This window comes from Octodon degus, unplaced genomic scaffold, assembly GCF_000260255.1.
Source record: "Octodon degus isolate 3935 unplaced genomic scaffold, OctDeg1.0 scaffold00100, whole genome shotgun sequence".
NCBI lineage: Eukaryota > Metazoa > Chordata > Mammalia > Rodentia > Octodontidae > Octodon > Octodon degus.
The window spans coordinates 8,460,092-8,464,746 of record NW_004524676.1 but is presented as its reverse complement, the minus strand read 5'-3'; the positions used below and the strand labels follow the sequence as shown (position 1 = coordinate 8,464,746).

At 42.5% G+C, this 4,655-nt stretch overlaps 1 pseudogene; it reads right to left on the bottom strand.

The window, feature by feature from the left end:
* Window positions 1-3,501: 3,501 nt before the first annotated feature.
* Window positions 3,502-4,392, bottom strand: LOC101565805 (annotated as a pseudogene).
* Window positions 4,393-4,655: the final 263 nt, after the last annotated feature.

Here is a 4,655-nt window from a genome sequence, read left to right as displayed (position 1 = left end):
AGACTGCATTTTGTTCCTTCTCTTTGTCATTTTGTATACCACTGTCTTCTGACCTTTGGTGTAGAGCTTAGATAGAGTTATTACCTTAGCACCAGGTCTGGATCTATGAAGTTCAGATTCCTCCAGGTGGGTGTGGCTGGGGTCTGGCTGCTGTGCTCCACTTCTTCCTGCTGCAGGAGTTAGAGCTGAACCCTTTGTTCCACTCTGGCAAGATGTTCTGCTCCTGAATCAGCTGGGTGGGCCTTGCCTCTAGCCTCTTTGCAGGGAGTTCTGCTGAAGGCTTCCACACCGGGCCTAGGATCTGTGTTGAATCAGCATCTGACGGCCCCATGTCCTCTCACTCACATGCAGGGCCTGGGCTCTGGGTCGTCTCACTCACACGCCAGGTACATTTCTGTTCTCAAAGCAATTCAACAATGACCTCAGACCATGGAGCCTAGGCCACTTAACCTGATCTCCACCATACATATCATTGATGGTCTCCAACAGAAAGTTGACACTTATCCCAGCCTGCATTTGTCTGAGGTGTCTTCTTCATGGTAGAATTTTTTAGTTCTGACCATTGCTTGAAGTTTAACTTTTTATAATCTGTGTATCCAGTTTTCTATATCTTGCCTTGTCTCTGAGCCCATTCTCGATCCATATCTATTATCTGAGTCCTCTTTGTCCTTGATTTACCTTTCCATATAGAGTGACTTAATTTTTTAGAAATTTACTTTTGTTTGTATGTGTTATGGCATATAGTGATTGCACTCATTATGATGAATACATATATATATGTAATATTTTGATTTTTTTTATGCCCCATTACCTTCTCTACTTAGCCCCTCCCTCTATCTCTTGCACCTACCTATTTTCAAAAGATCTATAGCCTTGTTTCCTATTATATGTCTTTTTATTCTGCCCCATAAACTACTAATACTTTGGATTTTTCATACAAGATAAGCCACGGGATATTTGAGCTTGTGTGTCTGATTTATTTCACCTAGCACTGTGGTCTCAATGTACATCCACTTTCCTACAAATGACTCATTTATTCTTTATGGCAGAGCAGGACTCTCTTGTGCATCAATACCACACTTCCTTTATTCACTCATCTGTTGATGGATACATAGGCTGCTTCTGAGACTTAGATATAAATTGTGTTGCTTTACACGTGTGTGTGTGTGTGTGTGTGTGTGTGTGTGTGACTATGGTGTTGTATCTTTAACTTTTTTGGGAATGCCATGGAAGGGGAATAGCTGGGTGTTGGAAGTGGCTAAAGCTGGAAACTGGTCATACATGGAGGAGGACAGGACAAGACCTCAGTGCCCAAATCAGTCAATCTACCTCAGTTTTGAGAAAAACAACCTGTCTGGACAATTTTGGCTATTAGTCAATAGGGAACTTTGTGTCTCCTGATACTAAGTTTGCAAAGCTATGTATAAATGCCCCAACTGCTGTTCTTGGGGTCTTTTGCCAATTAGGCAAACAGACCTCCAACTGAACCCAGCTCTTGTCTCTTGTCTATTTTTCCCTCAGTCCTGCTGCCATCTTTCCCTGGGATACACCAAAGCGCCAGTGAGTCCCTACATTTGGAGCCTGCAGTGGGGACCTGGTAAAAGATAAGTGGGCCATGAGAAAACTTCCAAAGAGTACCCAAAAGAGCAGGGAAGTGAACTGGTTAGAGCCAGTATTCAACATAGTCATGCACTGGTACTGGCTCACCAGATGTAAAGTGTGGGGATGGAGGCTCCTCAGGGCCAAAAATGGGCTCACTAGCGCCAGAGATAAATGAGCTTGAACAGAAGCCAGATGAAAAAGTTAGATCATTACTGGTAGTTAAAAATAGGAAAGATAGGGGCTGGGGAGATGGCTCAGTGGAATGAGCGCTTTCCTGGCAAGCGCAAGGGCCTGAGTTCAATCCTCAGTTCCAGAAAAAAAAAAAAAAAAGAAAGAAAAAGGAAAGATAGAGTCTCAAGAATCACAGAGGTATATGTATGTAGAAATGGTTTTGGCACGTTTGATTCCTGTACTTACTTTTTCTTTCTAAATTCTGATTGAAAGGACTTTACAACCACAAAAGTTTTTACTCCTTTAAAATTAAAACCTGAACCTGAATGGGACAAGGAGGGTGGAGCAAAGGTTCCACTGATAGAGTTTGAGCCCTCTAGTTTTGCTCAGCCAGATAAAAACACATAAACAAATACACAGAACACACAAACAAACGTCTTTACAAACTCAGAGTGCAAATATATTCTTTTTAAAAAATCTATCAGTTATTTAATTAGGTTCTTAGTAAGAAATTTATAATACCCATTTATGAGGATAAATTCTATTTGTCAGAGCAAAAATGGATTGCAGGTAGCCCTGGAGCTGAGGAACAGCTTTGATTTTTGCTAAAATCTGTAAGTCCACTGCTTTCTGATCTATTTTGTGCTGCTCTGAAATCTGGTATGTCTCTTTCTTGGTGTCAAAGATCTCACCCTCGGGGCTGGGGAGATGGCTTAGTGGAATAAGCGCTTCTCTGGCAAGTGCAAGGGCCTGAGTTCAATCCCTGGTTCCGGGAAAAAAAAAAAAAAAAAAAAAAAAGATCTCACCCTCCTGGTGTCTGGGTTTCCGCAGCTTCTTTTTGTTGAAGTAAGTGAAGTGTTTGGGGATTTTCACTTTGCTGATATCAATTTTTGTAGAGATGGCAATGACAAATTTCTGGTGTGTTCTTCATAGAGGAACATGATTAAGGCTAAGAGGCCCAGTTACAAGTAGCAAGCCACTGGGCAACTGCTTCAGGAGGACCACTCTCTTGCCTCTGTGATGCCCAGTGAGGATAATCAAGATGGCTCCAGGAGTGATGCTAGCTCGAAGTTTCCTCACATGCTGACTGAAGGGTTTCTTGCTGTGGCTCAAGAGCTTTCAGGGCACATCTTCAGTAAGTTAGTATGTAGGCATTTTTTGAAGCTTAGCTACCTGAGTACCCCCATTCATGTCCCCACTGACTGGTTTTGTGATCATAGCAAGAACTTTTTCCTTATTTTTCTTCTCAACCTTTGACTTAGCAGCTGTGTACTTTCTCTTGTACAAAGCCTTTCTGGAATACATAGCAGATTGGGAGTATCTACCAGTTCCTCTAATCAGAATAGGATGTTGGCTGCAGGGGGCTGCCACTTCTTGGACGTTTTTATCTTACCTTACCCTTTTTAGCAGTACCACTGGCAGAAGCCTTCTTGTCTTAGGGTTACTTTAGTGTCTGGCTTCTAAGTTTTTTCACCCATCATCTTTTTTGTTGTTGTTGTTTTGTTTTTTCAAATTGAATGACAACTTTATTTTTTACATATAAAGGTTGATGAAAAACCATGTTTTCTATTAAAGAAAACCCAACATTTCACTTAAAGAGAATGGTGTCTAAATTTGCTCATTAAAAGTATTTGCATTTGCTAGAGAACAGAACTTGCAAACACCTAGCATGCCGACTCTCAGGACATGGATGTGGGCAGCTGCGAGCGCTGCTCGGCTCAAGGCCAACTACAGATTATCATCATAATCATCATCATCACCGTCATCACCATCTTCATGGTTCCTTTTCAACACACTTGATGCCTCACTGGCAGTATGTTGTGATGACAACATATTAGTGGTAATAAGAATGTTTTGGACCCAATTAGTGATGGACTAATCAGAACATTGGGAACTGCTGAAGCTGCAGGAATGGAGGCCTTGACAGCAGGGGCCTGCGAGGCCGGCATCTGCACTGTAAACCTCTGCCCAGTGAGGGACACTGGCGCCCTCCTTTGGCTGAAACAGACATGGCCTGCGGGGTTGGGGTGCCTAGTGTGGGAGTACTTGGTCAGCTAATAACTGAACCAACACTCAACCGTGGAACTGTTATTCTTCCCATGGAAGTAGATGCCTTTTTTTGTAAAGACTTGAGTCTGTAGTTTGGAGCTGTTAAGCAATATTGGTCAGGTGGTAATCTAGGGCCTGAATAGGGCTTGATCAATGGCAAAGGGATTTGGTTTCTCTGCCTTGTAATATAAAAAAAAAATCTCTTGGGGGAAGAGAGGTAAAAAACTGGTCTGCCTGACACTGGATCACCAGTCACACATCATCAGCATCGACAGTGACTTTCTTGGCATGGCTTGAATAAATTCTAGCATCATCTAGAATTGTGGTTACATGTCGGAAGGCAAACTCCAGCATCTGACTTATAACTCTCAGCTCATATTCTGTGATCCCATATCCTTCAGGCTCTGTGCCATCATCTGCATCTTTTGGCATGCTCTTGGGAGAAGCCATCTTGCCAGACTCCATGGTATCCGCCGATCAGACTTCTCGAGCTACATCACCCACATGAATGTATTTCAGTCCTGATCTGGATGCAAGTTCTTTGCCTAGTGTGGTCTTTCCAACTCCTGGTGTGCCAGCGATCAAGATGTTCAGCAACACCATAGTCCCAGACGCAGCAGGCAGGTGCATGGCAGGTCGCTCTCTCATGATGTTTTTATATAATTGCAAATTATAATATTTATAACTATATGCTTGTAAAACATGCATGCTTTAAAAACTTGCCAGTTTTCTCATTGCTTTTTGTTCTTGTTGTTTTGTGGTATTAGGATTCAAACATGCAACCTCGTGATTGCTAGGCAGGCACTAATGCCACTGACCTATCTTCCCAGCCC